The following is a 15,801-nucleotide window of genomic DNA, read 5'->3' on the forward strand; positions in this document are numbered from 1 at the left end:
CTGTGAATTGTTCTGTATTGCAAACTCCGGAGATGATATTGTATTGTTTAGCAGTAGTATATTGTTGAAACTTAGCTCTGATTCAGGGTTTCCATTTGTTTGTACATTGTGCAATTAATGTCAGCGATGAGGGTGCTTAGTACCTCATAGAATCAAGTTCTGTATTATTCTTTTTAAAGGGCATTACCCAATAGACTGCTTTTGGTCCAAAGTCGTTCATCCTTTTTAGTGAGTAAAATACATATTTTTCTTATTACCCTGTAGACTGAAAGGGGTTTGAATTTATTTGCACCTCAGGGCTATAATTTTATATATTGCTTGATCCTGAGGGAAGTTTTACACACAAACCTTCTGAATTTTAACCAGTGCATCATTTTGTTTAATGCATTCTAATTCAGAAAACACGTGTCTGTGCCAAAGAACTTTTTTCTTTAAAATTATTACAGGTGAGAGCATTGACAAGTTTAGAGTAGTCTCCCAACAGAGTTCCTTTCCATCCTTCTCTTCTCTTTTTTTTTATTTCCTCCTTGTGCAGCTGAATTCTCTTGACCGATCTTGTATAGGAAAAATGGATTTTATTCAGGGAGAGAGCTTTTCAGTTTGAGATTTTGTATAAAGTACAAAATAATCGCTGCTGGACTCAAGTAACCTTATGAAGTACTCTGCCTGCTTCCTTCCTTAAATCTACCATTGACCAGAGAATCTGTACAGACTCCTAGGTCAGCAGCCATACAAAACTAATCCCAGATCAGAAAGGAAAGTATTTCCCTGCTAGTTGTTTTTTTCCCTAGGTTTCTGTCCAACCCAATTGCCATATATGGCATGACACTGGGGAATTGACAGTAGTGAACAATGCTTAGCAAACTCCTATTTTAATACATGACTGAGTTTTCTCATCTGATAGACTAAGAATTCTGATTGAATTACAGTTTGTTTAAGGGTTGTGCATGCTTGCTGGCTGAAAAGTCATAAATGAGTTAAAAGGAAAACAAAATCACAGATTACAATTTACACCTCTCTTTGCAAAGAAAGGTTTAATAAACTCCTTCCCTACCAGTTTTGGATGGTAACATGCACATAACGGTGATCAGGAGTGAACAGACTGTCCCATCTGGGAGGAGAAACTAGCAAAAACTTGAATAGTAAAAGCAAGTAAGTTAAGATTCAAATGAAGAAAACTTCAAATTTAGATTGACATTCAGTCCTATCTTATGCTATGTCAGTTTAGGAACATTAGATGCCCATGCTACAATATAGGGGTAAAGAGTATTTATACAAGACTGGAGTGTCTGCTCATGTGACTGTAGTGCAGAATTGTCTTTTTTTTTTTTTTTGGACTTGCATTGGGTAACTGGTAAACATTCATACTAAGGTTACATATTTCTGCTGTTAATACTGTATTTAGTTCCTTTTTATACTTGTTTTAAAATAACTGACTTTTGTGGGATTAGGATTTTATAAAATTTTCCTCTACTAAACTAAAAATATGTTCTTCTAGAGGATTAACAGAAAATAGGGAAACGGTTGAAAACATCAGTGGCCTCTTTTTTCATATGTATTTATATTCCAATTTTGGGAGGAAGGTGGTGTTATTCCCTGCTGTCCTTTCAGCAGTGGTGTCAGTTTTAAACTCCTTCTCTCCCCTCCGGCCCCCCCATTTGCCAAGTAGCTTTTTTTTTTTTTTTCAAGTGGGGTTTTGCTGGGAGGGAGTTAACTAAATGAAGTCACAAAAGGAAAATGGAAGTAAGTGAAAACAGAGGGAAGGAAGAAAGGAAAGGAGCATTAAGAGTTAAGCTGCAATGAAAAGGGAAATGGTTTTGAACAGTCAGAAGAAGGGGAAGAATATTCAGAGTAAAAACTATAGAAAGCACTCTGACATCATCTGTATCTCAAGTGCCTGCTGCAGCTGTTTGTGTCAACAATCGAAAGTAAACTGAAAGTGACTGGTGCTGAAAGGGCCACTGGGCTGAGGGACAGGAAGAGAGGCTGGAGGCTATGGAATCTTGCCAAAATACTTAAGAAGAGTTCTTTATAAGTTCCCTATTATATCGTAATAGGAACTATTTATCATGCAATTCATTAACTTATTTTTCAAAATACAGCCCTCTGGAACATCCTACTTACTGTACGGAGAGAATTGCCCCATGTGCATGTCCTATGGCAACTAACTCCCACTGAGTCAATACAGGATAGCTGCCTGGATTTTTCCAGAACACACAGATACAAACACAGGCAGCACGATAAGCATGGATGCACAAGTTAGATAAAACATTACTGTATTGTGACAAAGCTGTTATGTAGACCTCAGATCAGTTTGTTGTAAGCATGTCAGATGAGTGACAAAAACGGGTTACAAAAATACAGTTGTGAACATGAGCCTTAGGGAGTTTTTAAGCTAATGCTTTCCTGATAATTTCTATGAATTGCTTCAACCTGTTCCTTTATACATTCCAGTTATCTTCCCATCATGCAATTATGACATTGTATCCTTCTGTATGAGCCTGAACTGATTGAGCTTTAGCCTGTAAACCTTTCAGGGCAGGAAACTTGTTTGACGTGGCTCTTCTGCTGTGTAGTGCCACAAAGTATTCCATTGCAGCATCACTAAGAATACCTCCCTCCTTGATGGTCAGGGCTACTGCAGTTGAGTTTTGATAACCAGACAAAGGATGGGGTAATCTAGTCCAAATACCATGTTTCTCACACACTTCTCTCTGATTATGATTGTTACCCTAAATAAACAAGTTTTACTTCAGTGCAGAACATTCTCCATATTTAACTTTACTACTTTTCTCTGATCCTCCAATAAAATAACATACCTTGATACCTTTGAAAACATTTCTGTTTTCCTGTTTTCTGATTAACTGATTTTTTAAATTAACATTAGGCGTTCTGAGTGACACCCAACTTTAAAATCCAAAAGGAAAAAACACAACTATTTAACTAGATAGGGTTCTCTTCTCTACTGTTCCTCAACGACTGACAATTTTATTTTTATATCCATGTAATGAAAACCTTCCCCACATTTAAAGCAAATCTAAAACACCTCCAAGATGAACCAGAACTAGCATATATCACTACCAAATCCTGCTACAGTAGGAATCTTCAGCAGATGTGACTAATAGCCTGCTGCCTCTCTCTCCCCATTACCCACAAGTAGCAGGATTCTTTTAGAGGAGGCTGCTCACAGGTCAATCTGTCTTTAATTAGAGTATATTTATGGCTGCCTGAATCAGCAGGGATATATAAGTGAAGATCATCTCCCTGTAGATTGGTATAGAAAGGCTGGTCTTACTGTTAGTCAAATGCCTTAAGATGCCAGAGATCATAGTTTAATTCCTGGCTCTGCCACAGACTTCTTGTATGACTGTAGGCTTGTGCATCTGTGAAATGGAAATAATACTTCCCTAACAGGTGACCTATCAGTAATTGTGAGATGCACAAATGCTATTGTGATGCAGGAGAAGATCATACCACAAGCTGTATCATCATCAACCCCAGTGGAGACAATGGATGCCATCATACCATCCAAAGCAACCAAATACCAGATTGGAAAAAAAAAGACTGGAGGTACAGCAGAGGACCTCCAGCCTTTCTCCTCCACAGCAACTCACAACACTCCTATAACACATCAAGTTTGTCAGAACTGTTGGGATTCATATTAGATCCAGTCCAGAGAGCATGATTTTTGAACGCTGCCTTGTACCTTTCCACCAGATGTGGTCTGCCATGATAGCAGACAATGGGTGCCAATGGCTCATCACCCAAGGCCTTTCTCCATGGTGATCTCATAAATTCCTGTATAACTTTCTGCCAATTTCCCTGATCTCCAAGATAATATCTAAGATCAGATGAGACAAGGTTTACTTCATCCTGAGACTCCCCTTATTGGCCAACGCAGTTCTCTCTATCAGGCAATTGCTAATGTCCAGGAGGCCTCTCATTCACCTCAGACATAGTATCTCTGAACCAAGGTCAAACACTGCTATTGACACAGATTGGTCCCTACAGATTCAGGGAGTTCTCGTACAAAGCAGGAAACCTTCCACCAGGAAAACTTGAAAAGATTTTCCACATGGGCCCCACAAAGTAATCTAGTACAATCATAGAATATCAGGGTTGGAAGGCACCTCAGGAGATCATCTAGTCCAAACCCCTGCTCAAAGCAGGACCAATTCCCAACTAAAATCAGCAAGTAGCAAACCCAATACTTAAGATCCTCAACTAACATTTGACTCAAAATTCACGTTACAGCAATATCAGTATGTCATATTCAGGTACAATCATATTTGATCTGCTAGTGTCTAAATTCCTTAAGGGTCTCCTTCATTCTTGCCATCTGGCTAGAAATCTAACTCCTACCTTGGACTTCAATATCCTCCTAAAACACATGGAGTTGCTCTTTGACCCATTATTGGGTTGCTCAATACACCACTTGACCATCAACATGTTTTTTTCTGGTGGCCATTGTCACAGCTCTGAGGGTAAATTCAGTTTTGACTCCTTCATGGCCTCATTGAGGGAACCCGAAACGGGTCTAAGGTCTCTAGACATCAGCTTTCTCAGGGCGAGAACTCACATTCTTCTCCCTCCAGACCTGGGATTTAGGCTGCAATTCCTCCCACTCTCCAGTGCAATCACATTAGCAAATTTGAGTTTAGATCAACACGTGGGGGTCCTGTTCTCTCTCAGGGGGGAATGACCAACCAGCCTTCATAAAACAAAAGATTAATTTAGAATAAAAGCATAACGGAGAATAATTACCTTGAAAACAATGAATAGCTTATACACATGCCTGTCTTACCAGATGCCAGTCATCTTCCATATGGAGACTCTGGTTGGTTTAAACTCTTTCAAGCCCTTTCTGCAAGGTCTGTCCCTCTTGCTCATAGTATCATATCAGTTCTTGGATTGTGTGAGTGTGTCACCTCTTCTCTAGATCAAGATGCCCAGTTTATACTATTCTCAGTTATTTGTTTGCTGAGCCTCTTGAACCTCATCAAAACCAGTAAAAACAATTCCCTCCCAGGCATGGTACTTCTACAGACTTGTTTAACAGTCTAGAGATTTGCATTAAGTCCGCCCCGCCCCTCGCCACTACCACCCTCAATGATTTTAATTCCTGATAGTTCATTCATACTAGATGACTTCTCTTCAGTCACTGTATTGCTTGTCTTGCGTCAAGAAAAGAAATTAATTTGGCCCTTTCTGGCTAGTAACAATACAAGATGAGAGAGGAAACTAAGTCACACCTACTGTTCCATAAAAATAAATTGTTTCCCAGTTTGCCACAGCCGTTGCCTCAGCAAGGACAGTCAGAGAGCTTACTCCTCCTTCCATATAGACAGAGGTGTTGAAACCACACTCCAACTTAATCTCCCAAGTTGCCTCTGAATTCTACCTGATCAGTTACCTTGCCAGTCATCTTCCTGGAGCCACACTTGACACTAGAAGAAGAGAAGCTGCATATATTGGATATATCCAGAGCTTTGCTCTAATATCCTCATCTCTTTGTGGCTATAATCTAGCCCATCAAAAGGCCAAGCCATTTCATCTGAGAACCTCTAAGTGGCCCTCACAGTGCATTTCCAGAGAGCCTCTCCCTCTGAACGACACCAAGACAAGCAGCATCTTCTGCCTGCTTCAGGAACATTCCAATCTGTGAGAGCTGCAGGGCTTGCAATGCGAAGCAATCCACTGACTTCTGTTAAATTTTATGCGCTTGACATGACAGCCAGGTCAGATGCCAAGTTTGGGAGAGCAGCACTTCAATGGCTAGATTACTGATACAGCTGAAACACCTCACCTTCCAGGGAAGTTACTGCTTGCCAGTCACCTATAGAGGGATACACATTAGCATATACTGGAGTGTAAATAACTGTTCTTTCTCCTGATCTTCATTTTTTAATTATTTGCAGTAGTGTAATTCTTGCTGTACTATAGGGGAAGCTGGCAGAAATCCCCATATTTAGGTTGCCTAACACTTTCCATTGTAGAAGATTCTTGGGACCTTTTTCTGAGGTTTCATTTACACCGAGAACTTTTGGTCCACTTATGTACATTCGTTAGGGCTTGAAAAATTTCACACCCTAAGAACCACAGTCAGGTTGACCTAACCAAGGCTTGGAGGTGGCTAGGTCAACGGGATTCTTCCATTGACCTAGCTACCGCCTCTCAGAGAGGTGGTTTAAATATGACAGAAAAACTTCTTCCATCAACATAGGAAGCGTCTACACTATGACGCTACAGCAGCACAGTAGCTGTGCCATTGTCGCAGCACTACTGGAGGCATAGTGAGAAGCTCCAACACCGCCATTGTTTGCAGCAGGTAAAGGTAAAGCTCTCCAGCTAGAGAAGTGGATTTTCTGTATCCCAAGATTTTGCTGAGATGTAAACTGCTGAAAATTGCCATTTTCCTTCTCTCACTTTACAGTGTTGCTCAGGTGTTAGCAAAGTGCCAAAATAATAATTAAACATTAACATTTCAAAGCTGGGCTTATGCCACTACTAAAACAGCATTAGTCACTGCACTGAGAATGCCTGGCAGCTGCCAGAGCAGCTATAGCGCAGGGAGCAATGGTGGATTTCCAGCACATGGCCACAGTTGCCCTTATTCTATCCCTCAGACACCACATGGGGCAAGATCTCCCTCAACTCCCAGATATTGAAGAAGAGAGAGTCATGCTGGGCCAGACTCAAGCCAACCACCCACTGGCCCCCAACAATTAATCCCTTCCCGCCACACTTCACTCCCAGGATAACTCTGGCATTTCCTATCTTTCCAGTGCTTGTCTTTGCAACCTAAATATTTCTAAAAATAGAGAGGGGGGTTTTGTGTGTATATATAGTACAGGATATCTACAAGCACATACATAAGGCCTGATGCTGCACAGACTTGCACATGTGAAGCCAGTGAGATTATTCAAATCATAATTCCGTTCCTAAATTTGTACAGGATCACATCCATCTTCTGGAAATAAAAAGTTTGCCAGTTTAAGGGAGCTTCTACTTTTGTCTTAGAAAATACTAAAAGCATGTTAGGTAGTGACTATATTCATGAATTTTTCCAGAGCAATATTATTTCTGACAACTAAAAGCAGCTGGTACATTTCCCTCCCCCGGCTTTCATAAAAGCAAAGTTTTTCTACATGGGGCTGTTGTATTTTACCAACTTATCTAAGCAACAACCCTATGAATTAAAGATGAACAGCAAAGCCTTCTTTATAAAATTGTCTACATTCCCAAGTACTAACAGAATATGTACAGACTACTTATAAAGAAATCCATATGAAAAAAATTTTTTTAGGGCCTGATCATGTGAAGACTTACACAGATGCTTAACTTTAAGCATGTGAGTAGCCCCAGTGGAGTCTCTTCGGGTATTTTAGCCACTGTTTAAGCTATTCTTTCGGATACCCATGTTCATTTCAAAATATTTAGAACATGCCCCTCACTCTAGCCTTGGTCTTACACCTGTCCCCTGCAAGTGTGTTTCCGTAGGACCCTGTGAAAGTTTCTGAGTGTGAAAGGGCCCATGGAAGAATTAATGCAGTTTAAAGCTACATAAAGTCTAATGTCACTTTAGACTACAAAAACAGTATTTTTACACCACGATAGCTAACACATAAAATCCTACTCTAAATGCGCCACAGTATAGCTTTACCTTAATGTAGTTGGGGTGAGGTAAACCCTAGACTTCCCATTATGGTTCACCTTGACCAGCTAGATCAAGGGAAAACTACAAGTAGCCCCATCAACTCTAGAATTTTACTTTAGCTCTCTCATTATAAACTTCATCTGTTTTTCCTAGACGAGGCCTCAGCTGGTGACACTCACCATGTAGAGACCCCCCAACACACGAAGGCAGCTCTACAAGTCATGGGATAAGGACCATCATGCCACTGAGGTGATAACCATACCCCTAGTCCCCCTTTACTGTCCAGACAATGAGATCCAAAGTAATTCTCTTTATACTGCAGTTTCTCATGTTTACCACTACTCCACCACAGTGTAAACAGTGGTTACAAAACGTTTCAAAAGGTATTCTTTTTAAAATAAAGTTGTCTGAGCTATTTTATCTCATACAATTTTAATACTATTAGCTTATTTTCAAAGAATTGGCTCAACTGCTTTTCTTCTCCAGAAATAGAACAATTTTGATCCTAACACTGCCTGCTTAACCAGAAACAGTTACAAAATGGTTTGCACAATGCTAATATTGTGACAAGGAGTGATAAAGAAGTTGTTACTGGGAAACACCTGTTGAAATGAAAAAGGGTTTTGTTCCTTATTCCACTTTCAAAAATATAGTAAGAATTAAAGTAGCTGTTTCACTAAATGAAATAGTGTTCAAGCAGCTGTTTGGTGTTTATTCCAATGGATTCCTGCCACTCTCAATGTTTGTGAAATGGACGACTAAAGGCAGGAGTCAAATGAAGATTCATTACTGTCCACAATTACTATTCCAGTTGGCTGATTCTGTACTGTACAACTGTTACAGCCCCCAAAAGACCCAGTGAATGGACAGCTGGCACCTCAATCTTTGAGAGAATGAAGGGAAAGAATCTATATAAAACCGGGACGCACCCTGGCTTAATCTATCTTGCAATAAAATACACTCTCCTCCTCCTAACCAACCACATGCAGCCAGTTGTGTAGGATTACGTGAACTTTGCATCACAAAAGGGGGCGGGGGGTGCTGAAGAGCTAGCATACTTCCTTTAACCTCACCATAGCTGGTTTGATAACACCTTTATACTACAAATCAGCACTTTTCAATTTCTACTTTCCCTCTATAAGCTTTTTCTGGCATCTTATTACCCCTCTCCCATCTAAGAAATGTATGCTCTGTTATGAACTTAATTTGATTTCTCCTGACCTGGTTTGAAGTTGTGCCATTAGAAAACATTAACAGATTTCTAAAGGGCTGGGATTTTTAGAAGAGGTATGACTTCAATAGACATGTCTATCAAAGCAGAGGACTTAGACTCATAGACTTTAGGGTCAGAAGGGACCAATATGATCATCTAGTCTGACCTCCTGCACAAAGCAGGCCACAGAATCCTACCCATCCACTTCTATAACAAACCCCTAACCTATGTCTGTTATTGAAGTCTTCAAATTGTGGTTTGAAGACCTCAAGCTGCAGAGAATCCACCAGCAAGTGACCCATGCCCCACGTTGCAGAGGAAGGCGAAAAACCTCCAGAGCCTTTGCCAATCTGCCCCAGAGGAAAATTCCTTCCTGACCCCAAATATGGCGATCAGCTAAACCCTGAGCATGTGGGCAAGACTCACCAGCCAGCACCCAAGAAGGAATTCTCTGCAGTAACTCAGATCCCATCCCATCTAACATCCCATCACAGACCACTGGGCATACTTACCTGCTGATAATCAAAGATCAATTGCCAAAATTAAGCTATCCCATCATACCATCCCTTCCATAAACTTATCAAGCTTAGTCTTAAAGCCAGATATGTCTTTTGCCCTCACTACTCCCCTTGGAAGGCTGTTCCAGAACTTCACTCCTCTAATGGTTAGAAACCTTTGTCTAATTTCAAGTCTAAACTTCCTAGTGTCCAATTTATACCCATTTGTTCTTGTGTCTACATAGGTACTAAGCTTAAATAATTCCTCTCCCTCCCTAATATTAATCCCTCTGATATATTTATAAAGAGCAAGCATAACCCCCCTCAACCTTCTTTTGGTTAGGCTAAACAAGCCAAGCTCTTTGAGTCTCCTTTCATAGGACAGTTTTTCCATTCCTCTGATCATCCTAGTAGCCCGTCTCTGAACCTGTTCCAGTTTGAATTAATCCTTCTTAAACATGGGAGACCAGAACTGCACACACTATTCCAGATGAGGTCTCACCAGTGCCTTATAGAACGGGTACTAACACCTCCTTATCTTTGCTGGAAATACCTCACCTGATGCATCCTAAAACTGCATTAGCTTTTTTAACAGCCATATCACATTGGCAGCTCATAATCATCCTGTGATCGACCAATATTCCAAGGTCCTTCTCCTCCTCTGTTGCTTCCAACTGATGTGTCCCCAATTTATAACTAAAATTCTTATTATTAATCCCTAAATGCATGAGCTTGCACTTTTCACTATTAAATTTCATCCTATTACTGTTACTCCAGTTTACAAGGTCATCCAGATCTTCCTGTATGATATCCCGGTCCTTCTCTGTGTTAGCAATACCTCCCAGCTTTGTGTCATCTGCAAACTTTATTAGCACATTCCCGCTTTTTGTGCCAAAGTCAGTAATAAAAAGATTAAATAAGATTGGTCCCAAAACTGATCCTTGAGGAACTCCACTAGTAACCTCCTTCCAGCCTGACAGCTCACCCTTCAGTATGACCCGTTGTAGTCTCCCCTTTAACCAGTTCCTTATCCACCTTCAATTTTCATATTGATCCCCATCTTTTCCAATTTAACTATTAATTCCCCATGTGGAACCGTGTCAAATGCCTTACTGAAATTGAAGTAAATTAGATCTACTGCATTTCCTTTGTCTAAATAATCTGTCACCTTCTCAAAGAAGGAGATCAGGTTGATTTGGCACGATCTATCTTTTGTAAAACCATGTTGTAATTTGTCCCAATTACCATTGACCTCAATGTCCTTAACTACTTTCTCCTTCAAAATTTTTTCCAAGACCTTACATACTACAGATATCAAACTAACAGGCCTATAGTTACTCGGATCACTTTTTTTCCCTTTCTTAAAGATAGGAACTATGTTAGCAATTCTCCAACTGTACGGTACAAACTGAGTTTACAGATTCATTAAAAATTCTTACTAATGGGCTTGCAATTTCATGAGCCAGTTCCTTTAATATTCTTGAATGAAGATTATCTGGGCCCTCTGATTTTGTCCCATTAAGCTGTTCAAGTTTGGCATCTACCTCAGATGTGGTAAGATCTGCCTCCATATCCTCATTCCCATTTGTCATCCTGCCATTATCCCTAAGCTCCTCATTAGCCTTATTAAAGACTGAGGCAAAGTATTTATTTAGATATTGGGACATGCCTAAGTTATCCTTAACCTCCATTCCATCCTCAGTGTTTAGCAGTCCCACTTCTTTGTTTTCTTCTTATTTATATGGCTATACAACCTTTTACTATTAGTTTTAATTCCCTTTTCAAGGTCCAACTCTACATGGCTTTTAGCCTTTCTCACTTTATCCCTACATGTTCTGACGTCACTAAGGTAGCTTTCCTTGCTAATCCCACCCATCTTCCACTCCTTGTAGGCTTTCTGCTTTTTCTTAATCACCTGAGATGCTTGCTCATCCAGCTTGGTCTACAACTCCTGCCTATGGTTTTTTCCCCCTTTCTTGGGATGCAGGCTTCTGATAGTTTCTACAGCTTCGACTTAAAGTAATTCCACGCCTCCTTGGTATTTAGATCCACAAGTTCTTCAGTCCAATCCACTTCCCTAATTTTCTTAATTCTTTAAAGTTAGCCCTTTTGAAGTAAAAAACCCTAGTCCCAGATCTGTTTTTGTTTATCCTTCCATCTAGTTTGAACTTAATTAGCTCATGATCAATCGAACCAAGGTTGTCCCCTACAACCATTTCTTCTATGAGGTCCTCACTACTCACCAAAGCCAAATCTAAAATGGCATCCCCTCTTGTCGGTTCTTCAACTACTTGGTGAAGAAATCCATCAGCTATCATATTCAGAAAAATCTGAGCCCTATTATTTTTACTAGCACTTGTCCTCCAGTCTATATCTGCGAAGTTAAAGTAAGCACTATCTCAGGGGAGGCTCTAGTAGCTCTTTCCCAGTGTGATTTTTGCCCAGACAGACTCTGTCTTATCCATTCCATCACTTCTTATTTCTTTACAGTTAACCTAATCTTTGATATACAATGCTACTCCACCACCTTTGCCTTTATTTCTGTCTTTCCTAAACAGCACATAGCCTTCAATACCTGTACTCCAGTCATGATTACAATTCCACCATGTTTCTGTTATCCCTATAATATCCAGTTTCACTTCCTGCACCAGTAGCTCTAGTTCCTCCATTTTGTTACCTAGGCTCCTCACATTAGTGTACAGACATCTTAATTTTTGCCGTTTGGCTTCACTGACATCCGTTACCCGGTTAGGCACAGACATTCTACCACCAGCATCACCTGTTAGACTGGTATCTACACTACCCTTCCTCCTTATGTCAATTATTCTGTCCACAGCTGCATCCCCCTACTTTGTTTTCTTCCCTCTCAAGGTTAAAGTCCGGCATGGAGATCACCTGGACATCTCCCAACCATCTCCCCCAAATTCCTAGTTTAAAGCTCTCTTAATCAGTTGGGTGAGCCTCCATCCTAGAAGTCTATTTCCCTCCTTACTCAGGTGAAGTCCATCCCGAGAAGTCTTCTGTCCATAAATGCTTCCCAGTGGTTGTACATCCCAAAGCCCTCCTTATAGCACCACTGCCTGAGCCATCTGTTGATCGCCATAATCTTGTCACACCTTTGTTGCCCTTCTCTAGGAACCGGCAGAATCCCACTGAAGATCCTTTTGGGAGAGTGATTATTACAGTAAATACAGATTTAAAACAGCAGAATTGGACTGAATCCACCCCTCCTCCCCCAATGAAGCAAATGGGAAACAACAGATTCAAAAGCAGTATGTTTTAAATATATTTCAGGAACCACCAAGGTGTTTTATATCAAAATGAAAGCTGTAAATACTACATGAATTCCCACAACAGTCAACTAAAGAAAGATAGTTGCTGCCATTAAGGACTAAGCTTGCTAGCATACTTATCTAAACAAGAAAACAGAACTGTAACTGAACACTTAATGAGTAAGCATAGGTCAAGACAAACCCTGCTCAGTGAGCCATTTGTGTTTAGCTCCAAGTCACCTGAATTGTTTGCCGACAACTATGTTCAGTAATGGTTCTATTTCATAGTGGTATATAAGGCCAATATGGCAGATGAGACAAGCCAGTCTGGGTTGGGAGCAAGAGTGGACCCAAAAATCTAGTTTCCTATTTACTAGGCTTTTCAGAGCTCAGTTAAAAAAGAAACACATACACACAGCTTTTTTCCAAGTCAGGATTTTAAACAGAATTCCAAAAAGGTTTCTTTCACACTAACTTCTACTAGATTTGCTATAAAAGTGTATAGCAGTACAGTACCTATCATTTTCCCAGCACATTAAAGGGAGTGTAGTTTCTTAGAGCCACCCATTCTGAAAACTTCAGGGCACAGGGTGCCCACACAAAGTATTTTGGGATGTCTCCTACAGTTGCTTTACCACCATGGCTGCTTTAGAAAATGCTGATGGCTGTCCTCTCTATATTAGCAACCGGTTTCTGTCACAAGTGGAATTTCATTGATAGTATAGAAAACAAATCCTTAGGGTATATTGAAACCAGAAAAATTAATGCCCATATTACAGGAGCTGGTAGCTATAGTTGGAAGTTCTAGTGCAAAGACTCAAGCAATTTTACCAGACAAGTTATTAAGTTTGAGCAATATGTATGGTACCAGAACTGCTAATAGGTGTACAATAGAGCCTTGTCTACACTACACTATTAACTCTACCAGTTACACCACCACTGCAGCTCCAGTACTTTTTATGACATGGAAGTAAAATAAGAGCCCATTTTATGAGCACTCACAGCATAGCTAGCAGAAGTGCAACTGCTATAAAATGGGCAGTTTTTTCCAGTGTAAACAAGGCCTTATAACATGCCAGTGGTTACTTAATATGCCAGATGGCAAGCCCTCTTTGGTGACAGCTGTGGTTTATACTCTGCTGAAACAGTCTGTTTCATCAACTCAGCTCCATGCAAATTTTCTGTTGCTTTTCCTTAGTCAGGAGTTAACTGCAAATGTAGGGATTTTTGGCAAGTCATTTTGGAAGCAAGGGGTGGGGAAATAATCACATTTTTGTAACCCAAGAGACCAGTAATTTGGGGGAAAAGCATGTAATTATTACAATTCTCATGGATTTGTTATCCCTTTAATTTTTTTTACTCAGACTAAAAATTTAAATGCAGAAAGTGTAGTAATGGTCATATGAGGAATAAGTCTCTGTGACCTGGCTAGGTTTAAACCCAACTTAGTTTCCATTCTCCCTCTCCAGTTAACATTCCAGCTTCATACACTACCTTAACCAGCCCAATAAATGTATACACTCATTTTTTGAACTTTAAACACGATTCACTAAAACTACAGAAAAAGCCTCTCCCTTGCTTGGCTGGCTAAGGGGAAAAAAAAAAAAAAACCTATTTAAGACTAGGCCTTTGTAATCAAACTAAAGAATGAATTTCTTCAAATTTTAAATAGCTTGTGTTTTTGGATAGAGATTTCTAAAATCTACATTTTAACAGTGCAAAACAGAACAGCTATAGGATCAGAAGAGATGTCAAGAGTCAGCATCTCATAGGTCAGAAGGGACCAATACGATCATCTAGTCTGACCTCCTGCACAAGGCAGGCCACAGAACCCTACCCATCCACTTTTATAACAGATCTTAAGCTAATTGGAGAGGTTTGTTCTTACAGCTCAGAGTTTGCAAGAGAATTTTTAGAGAAAGCATTTTTACTGCATTTGTAGTCTTCATGACTACTGAAATTGCATGCTCAAAGATACCTTACATATCAGACTAGTTTTCTAAACAAAAATAATCCATATGTCCTTTTTTAAAATACATGCTCTTATGTTTGATATTTAAAGACTAACAGGAAGGAAAATCATGTATATAGCAAAACATTGGAAAAGAGCAAAACGTTAAGCAGTACTAGAGAAAAAGGTGTTCTGATGCCACTGAGTACTCAAAATGCTTGATTCCCAGTCAAAGAGAGGTACTGTGGTTAGAGTTCCCACTTGGCTTCAGCAACTAGTATCTTTATGGGAAAAAATTGATTGATTCATGAAATTCTTTTTCCTCAAAGCAATTTTATTACTACTATCTACCACCACCTCACAGAAGGATGTATGGAGTTTTGGGGGGAAGGAGAGGGGCCCCGCCTTAGTACCCAATTACCATCTGCTGCTATGGCTACAAGTTCTTAATAAAAGAAGTGAAGTATTTTTGAACATCAACACTACACAGGACTTCTTTCACTAGCCAAGTGACATTTTAAAGAAAACCTGTTTTGTTCACGTGCACACCACTTGTCTCTACATCGGGACAGAGGATGTCAGTTTCTGCTATAATGGATCACCATGTTCTAGGTTTTAAAACTAAAAAATGAGTCCCTACCTCTTTGTACTAGTGGTAAGATGTATTTACATCTGTCATAATTCTAGCTTTAGGTCAACAGTATCCATCTGGCCCATATAATGTGATCTATGCAGGCCAAGAATTAACTAACAACATCATTACAATTGTGTATATGCTTATAATTGAACAGTGCTGCTACAGTAAAACTGGAGCTTTTAAGATGTTACAGTTGGCCTTTGTTTTCTTCCCTCCCTATTTTCTATTTCACAGCAAGAGCTGGATTTCTTTAAACTGATTTACACAGCAGTCAGTACAATCCACATCAAAGGCTAAATCTTTACGTATTATTGTAGTAGATTATGGAATTATACATGGGATGTACATTTTACGTATTTCTCAACCCCAGAAAACTCAAATATTTGATAAAAAGACTGCCTCTTACGTAGTTTTTTTTTAAGACTTTCTTCCTTCAAGATAGGTGGAGGGTTTAAGGATCATATGCAGTGGTAATGTTAGGTCGGAACAATTTACTATCATATGAAAGTTTAATGAAAGACTTTTCTTTCAGCTAGGTTAACAGTTGTCTTATGAGACTGATAAATGTAGTTCC

The sequence above is a fragment of the Gopherus evgoodei genome, chromosome 3 (genome assembly GCF_007399415.2).
Source record: "Gopherus evgoodei ecotype Sinaloan lineage chromosome 3, rGopEvg1_v1.p, whole genome shotgun sequence".
NCBI classification, from domain to species: Eukaryota; Metazoa; Chordata; order Testudines; family Testudinidae; genus Gopherus; species Gopherus evgoodei.